Genomic DNA, 19,348 nt, shown 5'->3' on the forward strand with positions numbered 1-19,348 from the left:
GAACATTGTTCCCCCACATATTTACTTTGAATTCATTGAGAGTGCGGTATAATGAGACAATAACAGGCTACAGATGCGGACACACACACAAATATATTTATATAAATATATACAATTTAAAGTATGAGAGCACTCTCATAATAACGTAACACAATCAGAGACTGGATATACCCCCCCCTCTCTCTGGTCGCTGAAATGGGGAATTGAAATTACGGGCCAAAAGTTGTATTTACAAGTAGGCCTATTAAAAGTAAGCAGAGGACCCCAAACCAACTGAGACCCGTCTGTCCGCCGCATTTACGTACTGTACAACACACACCTACACACTGTACCACACACACCTACACACTGTACCACACACGCCTACAGCTCCTAAAGCATAAGCCGTTGTGTATTTTATTATGTGAAGCACTAAATGGTCTTAGAAAAATATCGACTCTTTGTTTGTAGATATCTACTAAACTAAAGCAAATAAAGAGAGTAGGCCTGTTATACTGAGTGATATTATACACAGTGCTCTGCTTTCTGCACGGACCTCACATCTGTTCTCTCTGGAAACATCGCGACGCGATGAAAGCAGTTTCTAAAATAATATCCAGGGGATGCATGCATAGCTGTCATTGGCTGAGATAAGTCCGGCCGTGCGTCACGCCTCCACCGTTCCCGGAAATGCATCCGTGGAGGAGCCGTGGAGGAACCATCAGTGTATCCTCGGTTAGTGCTCCTCCAGAGAGCCTCCTCGACGCTCGATCCTCGGTGTGCATTTAGAGAAATGAGATGTCCTTCAAAATGGCGCGCTGAAATTCATTTCCGGGTCACTACCAGAGGACCGAGGACCGAGGAGTCGAGGAGGGGAAATTTGAGTATTGAGAAGCCTCTACAGAGTGATGCACACAGCTGGGAGACCAGGGGACACTAAAAAGTGACGCACACAGCTGGGAGACCAGGGGACACAAAAAAGTGACGCGCACAGCTGGGAGACCAGGGGACACTAAAGAGTGACGCACACAGCTGAGAACCAGGGGATACTAAAAAGTGACGCACAAAACTGGGAGACCAGGGGACAAAGAGTGACGCACACAGCTGGGAGACCAGGGGACACTAAAGAGTGACGCACACAGATGGAGACCAGGGGACACTAAAGAGTGACGCACACAGCTGGGAGACCAGGGGACACTAAAGAGTGACGCACACAGCTGAGAGACCAGGGGACACTAAAGAGTGACGCACACAGCTGGGAGACCAGGGGACACTAAAGAGTGACGCACACAGCTGGAGACCCGGGGACACTAAAGAGTGACGCGCACAGCTGGGAGACCAGGGGACACTAAAGAGTGACGCACACAGCTGGAGACCAGGGGACACTAAAGAGTGACGCACACAGCTGGAGACCAGGGGACACTAAAGATTGACGCACACAGCTGGGAGACCAGGGGGCACTAAAGAGTGACGCACACAGCTGGAGACCAGGGGACACTAAAGAGTGACGCACACAGCTGAGAGACCAGGGGACACTAAAAAGTGACGGACATAGCTGGGAGACCAGGGGACACTAAAATGTGACACACACAGCTGGGAGACCAGGGGACACTAAAGAGTGACACACACAGCTGGGAGACCAGGGGACACTAAAGAGTGATGCACACAGCTGGGAGACCAGGGGACACTAAGAGTGATGCACACAGCTGGGAGACCAGGGGACACTAAAGAGTGACGCACACAGCTGGGAGACCAGGGGACACTAAAGAGTGACGCACACAGCTGGGAGACCAGGGGACACTAACAAGGGACGCACACAGCCGGGACCGGAGCGCTTGGTGACGTTCAGAATTATACATTTGGACAACTGTCTGTCTGTCTCATAATAACTGTAAGTGTTTGTCAGTATATTGAAATGACTACTTTTCTCCTAATGGATATGTTGTGGGCCGTTGACGCGTGTTTGCAGCTGTGTGCCGCCACGGTACATCACTCCCTGTAAAACCACAACGCAGAGAAACAGGAAAATAAGTTTCAGAGAATGTCCAAAATATTCCCTTGTTCCTATAACATTGGTTAACATGAACAAATATTTCCCAAATCCCCACATCAGAGTGCTAAAACTTAAATGTTTCTGTGATGTAAGGTTGATCTAGTTAGGCTGGACGTTATGGCTAAAATTGTTAAAATGGATATGGTTTCCAGACGAGGGAACGGATAAAAAGCTGACTCATTTACGAGTTCAGAGACTCGTTCCTGCTCTACTCTCTTCTACACATTGTAGGTAAGTTTAAGACCAGAATACTTCACTGCACATACCTTGTTCATTTAGTTTGGGAGTGCTTTCTATTACACACTCTCACACACCTTTCAGTTTGTTGAGTCTACACGGCGACTGTTTCCACTGATGCAGCGTGAAATATATTAATAATAAAGGGATTGGGCGCTCACGTCTATCTGGTCCATATGATCTGCCGGCCCCAGTAAAAGTCACGTTCAGACTCTGGAGCCTCCGGTGCGCCGTGTTATTGACGACCTCTCCGCTCTGACGTCTTGTTCAAAGTGGTTAATGATTACCATCTCTCAATGCGTTTCAGCTGTCGCTCCGGTAATCCTCGCTGCTCCATCAGGAGGATTGTTCCTGTTGAAGCTCTGCACGTTGTTTTGGCCTCGTCTCTTCCTCCAGTCGCTCGTAAACTCATCTGTTGGATCTGAGGTAACATCAACAACACATCTGATACAATCGTGTAGGTATGAGGCACAGATTAGACACAGGTTTATGATAAATATGTTTTAAAAAGCCACGCTGTGAATCTGAAATAGGGGCGACTACAGGGGTTAATGGTTATCTATAAATCTGAGGGTCAGTGGTTCGACCCAGTCAATGTGATGACGTTTTCCTTGGGCAAGATACTGAACCCCACTTTACAGGAATGTATTCAGCTTTAAAGTGTATCTAAGCAGGAAAAGTACATGTGTTAACAGTAAGATAAGTTCTGTGGTTAGACAAGTGTATAAATGAGACGACTAAATGTCATCACGCCCAACATTAGCCTCCTTTAGCTTAGCGGTGGTGACGTGAAGTCATGTGACCGTGCTGTAGTTCCTTTATAGTCAAACATTAGCCACCTTTGGCTTAGCGGTGGTGACGTGAAGTCATGTGACCGTGCTGTAGTTCCTTTATAGCCCAACATTAGCCACCTTTAGCTTAGCGGTGGTGACGTGAAGTCATGTGACCGTGCTGTAGTTCCTTTATAGCCCAACATTAGCCACCTTTAGCTTAGCGGTGGTGACGTGAAGTCATGTGACCGTGCTGTAGTTCCTTTATAGCCCAACATTAGCCTCCTCTAGCTTAGCGGTGGTGACGTGAAGTCATGTGACCGCGCTGTAGTTAATTTATAGCCCAACATTAGCCACCTTTAGCTTAGCGGTGGTGACGTGAAGTCATGTGACCACGCTGTAGTTCCTTTATAGCCCAACATTAGCCACCTTTAGCTTAGCGGTGGTGACGTGAAGTCATGTGACCGCGCTGTAGTTAATTTATAGCCCAACATTAGCCACCTTTAGCTTAGCGGTGGTGACGTGAAGTCATGTGACCGCGCTGTAGTTAATTGATAGCCCAACATTAGCCACCTTTAGCTTAGCGGTGGTGACGTGAAGTCATGTGACCGCGCTGTAGTTAATTTATAGCCCACCATTAGCCACCTTTAGCTTAGCGGTGGTGACGTGAAGTCATGTGACCGTGCTGTAGTTCCTTTATAGCCCAACATTAGCCACCTTTAGCTTAGCGGTGGTGAGGTAAAGTCATGTGACCGTGCTGTAGTTCCTTTATAGCCCAACATTAGCCACCTTTAGCTCAGCGGTGGTGACGTGAAGTCATGTGACCGCGCTGTAGTTAATTTATAGCCCAACATTAGCCACCTTTAGCTTAGCGGTGGTGACGTGAAGTCATGTGACCGTGCTGTAGTTCCTTTATATCCCAACATTAGCCACCTTTAGCTTAGCGGTGGTGAGGTGAAGTCATGTGACCGTGCTGTAGTTCCTTTATAGCCAAACATTAGCCACCTTTAGCTTAGCGGTGGTGAAGTCATGTGACCGCGCTGTAGTTAATTTATAGCCCAACATTAGCCACCTTTAGCTTAGCGGTGGTGACGTGAAGTCATGTCACCGCGCTGTAGTTAATTTATAGCCCAACATTAGCCACCTTTAGCTTACCGGTGGTGACGTGAAGTCATGTGACCGTGCTGTAGTTCCTTTATAGCCCAACATTAGCCACCTTTAGCTCAGCGGTGGTGACGTGAAGTTATGTGACCGTGCTGTAGTTCCTTTATAGCCCAACATTAGCCACCTTTAGCTCAGCGGTGGTGACGTGAAGTCATGTGACCGTGCTGTAGTTCCTTTATAGCCCAACATTAGCTTTTTACTTCGGAAATCATAATGTGGCATTAATATGTGGAGATTATCCTGCTGAAATGTATCATAAACGTTTGTTCCTGCAATAATCCAAAATCCAATGGAAAAGTCCTATTGGATTTTTGTGGAGGGAACCAGGGAGATGCTACCTTAAGGTTAACCTACAAAAACATCAATATCTATACTAATATCTGTATTCAACACGCTTGAAAAAGTCAAGATAGTTCAGCCATTTAAAGCTTCCTTTTTCTTCGCCATTCTCATCCATATCTCTGCAGGCTTAACTGGTGACGTTGTTAGAAACCTCCATGTCAAATGGATGGAGAATTTGTCCATCACGAATCTCTTTGCTGCCCCACTCAGGACACAGATAATGCAACGCCACCCTCTTCCTCGCTTGTGTAAAACATCCTCGAGTTTGCTCTGGATCAAAGCGAGATCACACACATCCTCAGTGAACCCCGGGCGCCGAGAGAGAAAAGGTTGGCGGCTGAAAGTGTTGGAGGTTTTTCTGCAGGGAGGAAAAAGAAGCTTTAGAGAGGGAGGAGGTCAGAGGGCCTCTTTAATGACCGCTGTTCAACAAACACAGAGGTGAGGATGACTCAGAGAATGAGATCAAGAGAGGAAATAAATGTGACTCAATCCAGAGCCATTGTTTGGAATACAGACTTCCAGGGTGTTGGTTTAGGAAATGTTCAATAAGGAAGTGAGGCATATGTTAAGACACAATAAAGCTGGAATGTGTTATACCTTACAGCAGGGAAAGAATATGCACGCTCAACCAAATGATACTGAACATCAAGAAAGGAAACATTTCTAATGATATATTACCGTCTAGTTGTTTTATGGTCGTTTTGTGTTTGTCTTTCTTTTGAGTCTCTGGTTTCAATCTCCATGAGAAATAATCTTTTGTTGGATGAATATAATATAGTCTTTATTTAAATCACAAATTAAAACTCAACTTTTAGAGCTGTTTTAATTGCTGATGTTTAAGGTTTTTAATGATTTCTTAATGAAATGTATCATCAATTATGTATTTATGTATGATCATTTCTATTACAAATACTGTTTCAATTAAACAATCGCAAGTTTTTCTGAATTAATGAATTAATTGCAGATAATTTGCAGGATTCATGCGTCCCGTCACTTCTTATTAAAGTGTTTAAAGCCCCCCCCCCCCCGTGAGACGCATTGAGATGCGCGGACACACTCTGGTAATGAGTTTGTGTCGTCTTCTGTCTTCGCTTTATCAACGTCTGTCTCGATCTCATGAGGACGGCTGAGCGGGTAAATTGGTGTGAACGTGGAGTGCTTGTTTTCCAAAGCAAAACAAATTTAGGACCTGTTGATTTGCAGACACGCTCCGTTATCTGTGTGAGGAAATGGCAAATCTGCAATTACACATCACCACATCACAGTCCTGGTGACCGCTGACGGATCTGGAAAAAATTGCAATTATTCTGAGGAAGGAGAATCCGTACCAAACAGAACTTTAATACTTCTTGTAGGCCTGGATATATCTGCGACTCAACAGTACTTAAAGGTCTCCTATTATACTGTTCTTCATCAATATATCACAGGTCTCAGATATATACAGAGCCTGTCTCTGATTGGCTGAAACACCAAACAGATCATTGCAGCATTACCCATAATCCCCTCTGTTTCAGCCCTGTTTCCAAAATGCTGATTCTCTGTCTGTTACTTTAGATGAAAATAAGGAGCCCCTCCCCACGCCCCTCTGAGAGACATTTGGTTACAAACAACTCAATGGTGCTCTAGAGGAGATTCAGGTGATAAGGGGGGGGGGGGGTTACCTTGGTTGCTGATTGGCTAATGGTTACACAAGACAAAACATCGTTATGACATCATAAAGTGGCCAAAATCTGATCAGCTCATTTTCAGACAGGTTTTTATAGAAATGGATCAAAAAGAGAGAGAATCTTTGTTCCTGAAACTTTCAGAGTCTCTTTCCACAGAGGGGACACATGTTGATGTAGAAGAGACATGAAGAAGAGGGGACACATGTTGATGTAGAAGAGACATGAAGAAGAGGGGACACATGTTGATGTAGAAGAGACATGAAGAAGAGGGGACACATGTTGATGTAGAAGAGACATGAAGAAGAGGGGACACATGTTGATGTAGAAGAGACATGAAGAAGAGGGGACACATGTTGATGTAGAAGAGACATGAAGAAGAGGGGACACATGTTGATGTAGAAGAGACATGAAGAAGAGGGGACACATGTTGATGTAGAAGAGACATGAAGAAGAGGGGACACATGTTGATGTAGAAGAGACATGAAGAAGAGGGGACACATGTTGATGTAGAAGAGACATGAAGAAGAGGGGACACATGTTGATGTAGAAGAGACACGAAGAAGAGGGGACACATGTTGATGTAGAAGAGACATGAAGAAGAGGGGACACATGTTGATGTAGAAGAGACATGAAGAAGAGGGGACACGTGTTGATGTAGAAGAGACATGAAGAAGAGGGGACACATGTTGATGTAGAAGAGACACGAAGAAGAGGGGACACGTGTTGATGTAGAAGAGACATGAAGAAGAGGGGACACATGCTGATGTAGAGGAGACATGAAGAAGAGGGGACACATGTTGATGTAGAAGAGACATGGAGAAGAGGGGACACATGTTGATGTAGAAGAGACATGAAGAAGAGGGGACACATGTTGATGTAGAAGAGACATGAAGAAGAGGGGACACATGTTGATGTAGAAGAGACATGAAGAAGAGGGGACACATGTTGATGTAGAAGAGACATGAAGAAGAGGGACACATGTTGATGTAGAAGAGACATGAAGACGTTTCTACTATTCCTCGTGTTGGAGCCATTTAGGGTTTTTGGAATTTAAAATAAAAAATTCTAGGAGATATATTTTTGAGTTTTTAAGTAATATTATTATATATAGTGTTAAGAACTGTTAAGCTATTTCTTTGTATGCTTTGTATACTTTTGGAATCAACTGTGATACAACATATTGCATATAAAAGACAAGCATTAGCCACTTCACCTGCTATATCGTTATGCTTATCGGTTTAAAATTCAATTCAAGGCTTTATTGTCACGTACACAGCAGCTACAGTGTAGATATGGCAATGAAACACTTAGGTCACAGGCTCCTCTAACAGTGCAACATGAATATATATATGACATAAAACTAATAAAACCAATAAAATAGTGCAAGAAATAACAGAATAGAAATAAAATAATGCAAGAAAATGTTGTCATTTTATGGAAAACTGAGCTGTTGTCCAGATGGCAGCAGACGCGTCACTCAGGAATCTAATTGGACGACAGAGAGAGGTTTTTTATTGTCCTGCAGATCCAGCGAGGAGCAGCGTGTCCCTCTGATGGACCTGCAGGAATATATTTGACTCGTCTGTTGAGAGATGCCTTGTTAGTTTAACGCTGCGCACCGTGCAACATGTGAAGCAGCTAGAAGACAACTCTTTATTACAGATCAGGAATCAAACCTGAAGACACCGAAGTGTTAGAACAACTGAGATAAGGCGGCTTAGTTCATCTTAATTTGAACTAGAATTAATATTGACGAGTGCAATATCCAAATAGCAAGTCCTAGCCTACAAAAGGTATTCGACATAACAATCTAGAAGTCACAGTGTATAACATTTAATATATTTTTTAACGATAATGTGAAACCCTCTAATATCGGGAATTGGAAAATCAGTCAAACTAATGAAGTTAATTTTTCCTTTATCCAAATTGTGCAGCTCTAAACTGAACACATCGTCAAAAAGTCAGCAAACCAAAAAGAAACCATTGACTTCCAGATGAGGGGACAGGAATAGAATATATCTTTATTGTCATCATACCAAAAGTACAACGACATTTGGGCATTCTGGCTACGCATCACTCATTCACCAATGGGTAATGTTTAGATGGATTTGAGGAACTTCCCCTCGATTCTATTGGCTCTGACGGTTAAAAATAGATGTCAATCAAAATCGACGAGGGGGGCCAGAGATATGGAAAATGCGGTACCACTTTACAATAAGACTACCCTTATAAAGGATTAGTTTGTAAACGCTTTATTAATCATTAAGAACCATTTATAAACCAGTTCTAACATAGTTGTCATACATCAACACAGGCTCACTATTTGGCAAGATGACTAAGCCTTATATTGGCTACCTAGAGCTTACTTCGTCTTCTTCATCAGCCAGCATCCTTGGTATCTGTTGTTCACTGAGTTGATTCTCCCCCCATCCATCTTGATGTTTCTTGGCATCTCTTTATGACCATCTATTTACGAGTTACTAACATTTATAGTTGCCAAAAGGGAGCCTTATTGTAAAGTGTAAAACACATTCCCATTTATTAATGAGTTACTACCGTTTCTAATAAGGCTTAGCAGTGCAGATACATGTGGGCTCACTATTTGGCAAGCAACCGGTCACAGTTGCCCTGTTTATCTCATGTCTTATAAAAGCTTATTAAGGATGTATAAAGTGTTCACAACCTAATTAATAAATGAATTACAAACTATTCGTAAACCCTTTATAAGGGTAGTCTTATTGTAAAGTGGTACCGAAAATCCACCCAAATGGCCCCAGAAGTGGGTTTATTTTTCTAAATCTCTCTAAAAAGGTCAAATTTCACTTGTTTTGCATCAATGTTGATACAGGGTACTTATTATATGTTATAGTTTGGATTCCTAAAGCTTTTAGTCTACTATCCCATCATTCAAGGGTGGTGTTCACTATAAGTAATGGTTTATTTTTAGACGGACACAATAATTTACATGTTTTTACTATGTTCAATTTGAATTTACTTTAAAACAAAAAAATGCTATATTGATTCTGACTCTTCTACATCCAACTCACAGGTTTATCATTGCTTTGAGAAAAAAGATGATTAATTTACCCCTTTTAGAAGTTAAGTTATGGTCATTTGTTCTGGGAATGTCATTTTCGAGCCTGAGACCTGAAAAAAAGGCTCGGGGCTTAACTGGTTGAATGTACAACACGGTATAAATATGTGTATTTCTAACTATGTGTTCATAAAGGGTTATAGTAAACAAAAGATGCAAGTAAAAAAGCCATACATATTTCTAAATAGTAGTGGTTGCAGTCTTTGAGGGGTGGAGGTGTGTTTATGAATGTTCACAGTTGTTTTAATGTGCTCTAAAACTGACTCATTTTAGCGCTTTAAGACTCATTCCTGCTCCACCTTTTACAGCAAGGTCGCCTCCTGAAGGTGGACGTGACGGCTGTGTGCAGGTTGGTGTGAATAGATTTCCTCCGGTGCTCTGACCCTCCTCCTGTGACCCAGCTGGTGATTGTGTGATGGAGCAGGTTTGATCCCTGTGCTGATGCTGGGCTTCTGATGGACGAATCTTCTTTGATGCAGCGACAAGATTGAATCTCAACCCCCTCCTTCTGTCTGTGGCTTACAGTCGACCAAATAGCACCATCAGACCTTGCATCCAAACCCTTCAATAGTGTTTTATCGTCAGAGATTATAGATGTTTTATCTCCTGTATATTTTCTACTTTTAATGCTATTTTAATTCTATTTTAAATGTCTGCTATCATGCTATTTTTAGGCATATATTATGGGTCTCAGATATATACAAATATATTAAAAACATGTCTATGAAGGGTTTTGCTCAAAATACCAATAGACATCCCTCATATCCCTCTGTTTCAGCCCTGTTAGAGAACTGCTGATTCGTGGTCCTTAGCTTGAAAAATAAATGAGGAGGTGGAGCTAATGCCTGCTCAGAATTACACAGAGTTAAAGCTAAATGCTGCCGTGATTAAACGCCATCATGTTCCAAACAACATCAAGGATTATATCTAACAGTTTGGAGCTCAAAGGCTTTCTCTCTTGCCGGTTATACCACAAGGTGAGTTCCTTTTTACTTCCTGCTTCTTCACACACATGCTCTCCAGTACAGGTTAGCTCTGAGTGTTAGCGATGCTAATGTAAACACCGACCATATTACGTCCAAAACAGTCGGGCATTGTTTCTGATAGCAACGTTTCTGATAGGGCCGTGGGTCTAAAGCAGTGTTTCTCAAACTTTTTCATACCAAGGACCACTTAACAAATCTCCAAATCACATAGTTTTTCTAGAACAGATTATAAGTCGCCTGAAAATGGTACAAACAAGTGGCAACATGTGTGACGAAGGTGTTGCGCTGGGCTATATCACGCAATCGAAAGTTGAAACTTAAGCTCGCTCCATTGCGGAGATATTCCCGCGAGAGTGCGGAAAACTTACATTTATTTATTTATTTCAAATGTGAAATGTTACCAACATACTCACGGACCACTAGGGGGCGCTCACGGACCACTTTGAGAACCACTGGTCTAAAGAACGCCCACATTTCAGATATTACGTCATATCGGACGCAAATCTGGATCACCTCCGTTTTAGCCCCGTTTTTAGAGATGTGGGTACGGAGGAAAAGAGAGAGGGTTTTGTTTTCTGACGCTGCGTGAGTTCCCTGACATGTTGATGTATAAAAGACATCAAAAAGTGCATTTTGCATGATAGGTCCCCTTTAAGATGATAGGTCCCCTTTAAGATGATAGGTCCCCTTTAAGATGATAGGTCCCCTTTAAGATGTTTTAATTCTAGTATTGTTTATTTGTACTCTTTAATTTCTACTGAAGTGCAATGCCTTGTTTTGTTGTTGTTTTTTTATGCTGCTGCAATGGAAACATTTCCCAGTTTGGGATCAATAAAGTACTTATCTTTATCTCAGGAGGTGCCATTTGATTCTGACCAGTGATATTTGTTGTATTCGGCACAATTAGGATCTCACATTTTATTATCTACCTTATTTAAATTCCTGTTGACATTTCCGTCCACTTGGTGCAGTTCTTCTGATCCTCTCAGGTTATAAAGAAAGGTCTCGCAGTAAAACTGAAGTGTATTCCTGTAGCTCCCAGCAGTCCTTCCTCCTGTGTGTTTGGTGTCTTCCTGTATTAATCGGAGCGAGCAAAGAGGCTGATTTATGACTGTCTCTGGACCACTTCACTTTCACTCTGAGTTCTGTGAAGGAACAACACACAGGCTAATGGTGAGAGCAGACCCTAACACATACAGCATGTCGAAATGAATTTCACGCTCATATAATGAAAGTATAGGAAGACAGTTTAATTGCAGATGATTCATCGACAATGTAAATTATTTTTAAGAGTCTCCAATACGCAGATTGTGTTACCCTTTTGTAGCTAGGCTAGCTGTTTCCCCTTGTTTACATTATGTGTGCTAAGCTATGCTAACTGGGCTCTTGGCTTTCTCTTTGTCGTTTTTATTGAAACCAATACCAAATCAGACGTTGTGTAAACTGTAGTATGAGTGTAGGTTAGACAGTTAGTCAAGTGTACATTTTTACACACCAGCAATCTTTTCTCTACATGGCAGGCTTTGGAAACAAAAGCCTAAAAGTTATAGGCGTACCTCGTCAACTCTAAATCTCCAAACGGGTCAGCGCTCCGTTTTCATCTGTCTCGCGCTCGACCCAGAACTGTCTGCAAGCGTCTTTATTGGTTTTCACACCTTTCCGTATTTAGTTATCCCTACTTTTTTACAGTTTTTGTTTTTACTCAACCCTAAACTACGATCTTTTCCTGGACGGACAGAAGGTCATTTTAAGAATATTTCATGCATGCTACAATCAGACGTTGCTGGACACTGATAGGGGGAAAATAGGACCAAATTAAGGAATAACTTTTCATAGGAACTGTTGTATCTCTGTCTGCACTTCACTTTATATACTAATAAAGGACTGGCTTATCTATAGCCAGTTGAGTAGCACTTGAAATGTTTGGCTCTATGAAACCTGATGTACTTATATGATTCTGTTTTCTTCAAGGTTGTGTCTTCCTGGTCGAATGTACTTATTGTAAGTCGCTTTGGATAAAAGCGTCAGCTAAAGGTAATGTAATGTTTAAGTGTAGTTTAGAACAGTAAGTAAAGTGTACATTTTTACACACCATGAAAACGTTTCACATTCACATCGCAGGCTTTGGAAACAAAAGCCTAAAAGTTATAGGCGTACCTCGTCAACTCTAAATCTCCACACGGGTCAGTGCTCTGTTTTCTGCCATCTCTCGACCCAGAACTGTCTTTGAGCGTCTTCATTTATTGTTTTTATGCTTTTCAAGAACATTATTCATCGTTTTGCCACTTTGTTTTTACTTAACCCTAAACTACGATCTTTTTCTGGACGGACAGAAGGTCATTTCAAGAATATTTCATGCATGCTACAATCAGACGTTGCTGGACACTGATAGGGGGAAATAGGACCAAATTAAGGAATAACTTTCCATACTGTTGTTTTGTGGTTTTTACACACCAGGAATCTTTTCTCTACATCGCAGCCTTTAGAAACAAAAGCCTAAAAGTTATAGGTGTACCTCGTCAACTCTAAATCTCCACACAGGTCAGCGCTCTGCTTTCCTACATCTCCCGACCCAGAACTGTCTGCGAGCTTCTTTATTTATTGGTTTTCACGCCTTTCCGTATTTGGTTATTCATAGTTTTTGCCACTTTGTTCTTACTTAACCCTAAACTACGATCCCTTCCTAAACCTAATCAAGCTGTTTCCTGGAAGGACAGAAGTCAATTTCAATAATGTTTTATGCATGTTACAAACAGTGGTACAATCAGACGTTGCTGTACACCAATAAGGGGAACATAGGAATAAATTAAGGAATAACTTTTCATTGGAAATCACAGGAACGGTGGTAGTAGGCTTTGGAAACAAAAGCCTAAAAGTTATAGGTGTACCTCGTCAACTCTAAATCTCCACACAGGTCAACGCTCTGTTTTCCTCTCTGTCTCGCTCTCGACCCAGAACTGTCTGTGAGCTTTTGTACTTTTAGTTTTTTACGCCTTTCCGTATCTGGTTTAACAAGAACATTATTCCTAGGTTTTGAAATGTTGTTTTTACTTCATTCTAAACTACGATCTTTTCCTAATCAGTTTTTTCCTGGACGGACAGAAGGTAATTTCAATAATGTTTTATGCATGCTACAAAAAGTGGTACAATCAGACGTCGTTGGACACGGATAGGGGAAATAGTAACAATTTAAGGAATAACTTTTCATAGGAACTGTTGTATGAGTGTAGGTTAGACAGTTAGTCAAGTGTACATTTTTACACACCAGCAATCTTCTCTCTACATCGCAGCCTTTGGAAACAAAAGCCTAAAAGTTATAGGCGTACCTTGTCAACTCTAAATCTCCACACAGGTCAGCGCTCTGCTTTCATCTCTGTTTCGCTCTCGACCCAGAACTGTCTGCGAGCCTCTCAGAGCCTCTCGGATGGACAAGAGCAAAGAGGAGAAAGATGGCGTCAGAGAGAGAGAGAGGTTGTGAGATGTGGGAGCGAGGAGTGTTTGGCAGCACTCGTCTTGTTTGCTCAGTAAACCCTCCCGAGGCCCGTGTTTTTTTGTCGCCGGGGGAAATGCTCGCATTGTTGGGCGCGGAGACCGTGGTTACGCGCCGGCCAACAGGTTGGGACAAACAACACGATGAAGGTCAGCTAATATAGCACTTAATTCCACTTCCTGGTCCCCATGACACCCAGGCAGGGTTTATTTGAAGATCCCAGAGCCTGAAGTCACTCTGCACTTTGTTCAGTCCATGAGTATTTCTGCTCCAGGCCAACAGATATTAATGTATTCAGATGAGAGGGGAGGGAGGGAGAGAGGATACAGGCGAGAAAGAGAGGAGGGAAATTCTAGATTTCTTCTTCGTTTCGTGTGTTTTTTCCATATTTTGTCCAATTTCTTCTATCAAAAAAAGTTAAATCCAATTTTTCACATCCTTAAAGATAAATGATTAGTTTTTAAAGAGAAAAAGCTAAAATATTTACTAAATATTATGTGGATTAATTGATATCATAGTCATGCCTGTACCTGTTATTTTATGGCATTTTAAAAATCCCTAAGTTCCCAGTTTTTTTTATTATCAATCAATCAAAAATAATAAAATGCCATAAATCCCAGGCGGAAATAAGGTTTCCCACAATATTAGAATAAAATAAAGAGTTATATAAACACAAATTGAAGTAATGTGCAATAAAATATCTCAAATTGGCTTTACATTGACAAACTACAACATTTAAATGTTTCTATATGTATTTGTACCCAATAAAAATGTAATTATATGATATGTTATTATTATATATACACTGAAAAGAGCCATTGTACATAACGAGTACTTTTACTTTGAATGATTTAAGCGCATTTAGCTGATAATACATCCAGTTTGACTTGTAACGGAGTATTTAAAGACCAACGTTGTTATTTACCTAAGGAAATTATCTTGTACTTCTTGCGCACTAGTTATGGGACGTACAGTAGTAGTCATTAATACAAAATATGACATTTAAAATACTTAAAGTGTCTGTTAAAAAGTGTTTGGCATCAACAGAGACATAATCAATGCATTTAAATACAGTAAATGGCTTTTGCAAAAGAAATGCAGTCCAAAAATCAAAAAACGTGTTTGACTTGATGGTAATCAAGTATTTTGGCTTTTTAGTCACATTTAATCAGCACATAAAATGTCAAATTACTTTTAGTATGTGTTAAACTCTGTTTGGTGTCCTCGTGTCCCCGTTAAAGCCTTCAGGGAGAAAACAGGGCGCTACTGTGAGGCCGCTGAAGCACTCTCCTCCAATGAGATCCATCCATGAATAGACCTTTAAAAAGAGCCAGTTTATGAGCTGATGGTCTTTGCTGAGCGTTTAACTTGGACCTGGAGAAAGCCTTTGGGGGTTGGGATGGGTGGCAAATATAGTACACAGCATCCAAAAGCCAAGTGGCTTAATCCTGTATGGAAATGGTAATGAGGAGGAGAGGAGTAGTCTATGTGCACTCTGCTATCCAGGATGGAGGCCTCTCTAGTGGGGCTTCTCCACGATGCATAAGAAGAGCTTTTGTTCCCAGAAGTAGTAAGCCAGAAATACAGCTTTTGAAACGTGTGCATCGCAAGAAAAGAGACAGAGAGGCAGTTTGGGAGAGTGAATAAATGAGTGGGGCTCTGAAGGTGTCAAAAGCAGATTTAGAGCTGTGTGTGCACATGTATGTTTTTTACCGTGTGTGTGTGTGTGTAGGTGGTCACACAGTGGGCTGACATCAAGTACCTCTTTAAGCTCTCCTTCCATCTCCAAAAGGTGCTTCAATCTTTGTTTCATGGAGCCACATTCCCTCATTGTGCCGATGCCAATCAAGGCTGGGAAGCAAAAAAAAAGATCGGCCATCGATGAATGGAGCACGGTGCTTGAAGGAGGAAGTGGAAAATGCACCTCAACACCTGGTTGTTTATATAATCTGCAGTCAAAAAGGGACAAAAACACATTGGAAAGGGAAGGAGGGACGGGTGTTGGTGTCTCGTTATTTCAATGAAAGCCACATTCCTGATTTGATATCAGTGATGTGGAGTCCAGTCACATGACTTTTGCTGTTTCAATTAGTGTACTTCTGTACGTACATGTGGTATTTTGAGTACATAACAATGTTAAGTATGGTAAAATGCACTCTAACTCCCACTCAACAACCGCCATCTTAGCTACAAAACGAGGTTGCACTCTTGTAAACACAACTCTATACAAATCAAAATTATACATGTTTTTTTGTCACTCTTTAAGTAACGTAACCACTCTACTGGTGATCGAAATAAAGCCACTGTTAATTGTATTGGGTTAATTGAGCAGTCTGTAATGATTAGCTGATTCGAACGCTGCTAGCATGTTAGCTTGTTAGCTCATTGACCGTTACTTCACACGGTAGCTTTGAGCACATTTGAGACAAAGCGTTCACTGTGTACAACATGCGGTGTACTAAGGGGAAGAACCCAAATTGAGCATATGACTCAGACATTTAATGACTCTGACTTCAACACCATGACTTGTAACTTCGATTCGTTAATACTTGCAACCTTCCCCCAAGCCAAGAGACTACGAAGTGTGTCATTCAACAAAATGTGATAAAATGCAGAAAGTAAGGCCCAAGATTCAAGGCTTGTATTGTCATTCGTACAAAGCTTATGGTAATGAACATCTTAGGTCACAGGCTCCTCCAACAGTGAACACAATACAACAGACAACTTTTTACTTTGACTTCTTATACTTTGAACACAAATACCTGTACTTTCTACTTCTTACATGTTGAACACAAATACCTGTACTTTCTACTTCTTACATGTTGAACACAAATACCTGTACTTTCTACTTCTTACATGTTGAACTCAAATACCTGTACTTTCTACTTCTTACATGTTGAACTCTAATACCTGTACTTTCTACTTCTTACATGTTGAACTCAAATACCTGTACTTTCTACTTCTTACATGTTGAACTCAAATACCTGTACTTTCTACTTCTTACATGTTGAACTCAATACCTGTACTTTCTACTTCTTACATGTTGAACCCAAATACCTGTACTTTCTACTTCTTACATGTTGAACTCAAATACCTGTACTTTCTACTTCTTACATGTTGAACTCAAATACCTGTACTTTCTACTTCTTACATGTTGAACTCAAATAGCTGTACTTTCTACTTCTTACATGTTGAACTCAAATAGCTGTACTTTCTACTTCTTACATGTTGAACTCAAATACCTGTACTTTCTACTTCTTACATGTTGAACTCAAATAGCTGTACTTTCTACTTCTCACATGTTGAACCCAAATACCTGTACTTTCTACTTCTTACATGTTGAACACAAATACCTGTACTTACTACTTCTTACATGTTGAACACAAATACCTGTACTTTCTACTTCTCACATGTTGAACTCAAATACCTGTACTTTCTACTTCTTACATGTTGAACTCAAATAGCTGTACTTTCTACTTCTTACATGTTGAACTCAAATACCTGTACTTTCTACTTCTTACATGTTGAACCCAAATACCTGTACTTTCTACTTCTCACATGTTGAACTCAAATAGCTGTACTTTCTACTTCTTACATGTTGAACTCAAATACCTGTACTTTCTACTTCTTACATGTTGATCTCAAATACCTGTACTTTCTACTTCTTACATGTTGAACACAAATACCTGTACTTTCTACTTCTTACATGTTGAACTCAAATACCTGTACTTTCTACTTCTTACATGTTGAACCCAAATACCTGTACTTTCTACTTCTCACATGTTGAACTCAAATACCTGTACTTTCTACTTCTTACATGTTGAACCCAAATACCTGTACTTTCTACTTCTTACATGTTGAACCCAAATACCTGTACTTTCTACTTCTCACATGTTGAACTCAAATACCTGTACTTTCTACTTCTTACATGTTGAACCCAAATACCTGTACTTTCTACTTCTTACATGTTGAACACAAATACCTGTACTTTCTACTTCTTACATGTTGAACTCAAATACCTGTACTTTCTACTTCTTACATGTTGAACTCAAATACCTGTACTTTCTACTTCTCACATGTTGAACCCAAATACCTGTACTTTCTACTTCTCACATGTTGAACTCAAATACCTGTACTTTCTACTTCTTACATGTTGAACCCAAATACCTGTACTTTCTACTTCTTACATGTTGAACCCAAATACCTGTACTTTCTACTTCTCACATGTTGAACTCAAATACCTGTACTTTCTACTTCTTACATGTTGAACCCAAATACCTGTACTTTCTACTTCTTACATGTTGAACACAAATACCTGTACTTTCTACTTCTTACATGTTGAACTCAAATACCTGTACTTTCTACTTCTTACATGTTGAACTCAAATACCTGTACTTTCTACTTCTTACATGTTGAACTCAAATACCTGTACTTTCTACTTCTTACATGTTGAACTCAAATACCTGTACTTTCTACTTCTCTCATGTTGAACTCAAATACTTGTACTTTCTACTTCTCTCATTTTCCAAACAGCTGGTTCCTTTAGTCTGAATGTGTGTTTGATGTGTGATCATTATTCTTTAGAGTCATTGCGTGCCTATTGATTTGAACACGATCCGTGTATCCATCATTTCCTGGTCTTCTCTAAAGAAGAGGGACCAATGGAAACGTTGTCATGTTGCCGTTGTTCAGCATGGAAACATTCATTAGCTAACAATGACATTATTGTTCTATTAATATAAAGGGAGGTCAGGTACTCTTTAAAGCAGCTGCTAGTTATGGGTACTTTTTACTGAAGTACATTTCAAAGCCTCTTTACTTTTACTTGAGTAAAGAAGTTTAGTCAGTACTTCTACTTTCACCAGAGTATTTTTAAACACGAGTATCTGTACTTCTACTTGAGTAAAGGATGTGTGTACTTTTGCCATCTCTGTTGAAATGATTGAACTCTTCCTGACCAAACGGAAATGTGGTAAAGAAACGTTCCCTCTCTGGCAGCTTATCTTGTCAATAGAGATTAGAAATGGTGGCGCTAAAGGCCTGCTGGGTAATGCAAATCAGCCTCTGTGATCTCCTCTGGTGTTCCTCCTTCTTCCCAAACAACTAATCCACTTAAGTATCACAGGCCTGTCCGCTCTCTCTCCCCCCCCTCAACTCATTTTGGCAGATCTCAATTAGTTTTCTCCCCTCCCCCGTGCAATACAACTCCCATCATAGTCATTAAAACATTGCTCATTTACGCTGGAGTTAATGAATGTCTTGTCAATACACTGTAATGAGCTGTTAATTAGATTGAAGGCTCTATGGGGGGTGCTAATGCTTCCTGCCACACCATGGTGGTCATTTTTACCTCCTGCTAATGAAGGTGATGTTTTCTGCTTGGTTAGTCTGTGGCACTAGGGAAACGGAAAAAATACCTATCATGCTATTTTTAGGCATATATTATGGGTCTCAGATATTTACAAATATATAAATACATGTCTATGAAGTGTTTTTTCTCAAAATACCAAAACAGAACATGCATTTTAGAAATCCCTCATATTCCTCTTTTGCCGCCCTGTTAGAG

At 40.8% G+C, this 19,348-nt stretch overlaps 1 long non-coding RNA gene across 2 annotated transcripts; it reads left to right on the forward strand.

The window, feature by feature from the left end:
• Positions 1-1,660: 1,660 nt before the first annotated feature.
• On the forward strand, positions 1,661-10,012 carry LOC117550299. 2 transcript variants are annotated; one of them, XR_004569606.1, is made up of 4 exons: positions 1,661-1,870; positions 2,577-2,695; positions 4,671-4,983; positions 9,615-10,012. It is a non-coding gene; the product is annotated as an uncharacterized LOC117550299 (long non-coding RNA). The 2 variants fall into 2 exon arrangements; XR_004569607.1 differs by having other exon boundaries at positions 4,756-4,983.
• Positions 10,013-19,348: the final 9,336 nt, after the last annotated feature.

Source organism: Gymnodraco acuticeps, unplaced genomic scaffold (assembly GCF_902827175.1).
Source record: "Gymnodraco acuticeps unplaced genomic scaffold, fGymAcu1.1, whole genome shotgun sequence".
Lineage (NCBI taxonomy): Eukaryota > Metazoa > Chordata > Actinopteri > Perciformes > Bathydraconidae > Gymnodraco > Gymnodraco acuticeps.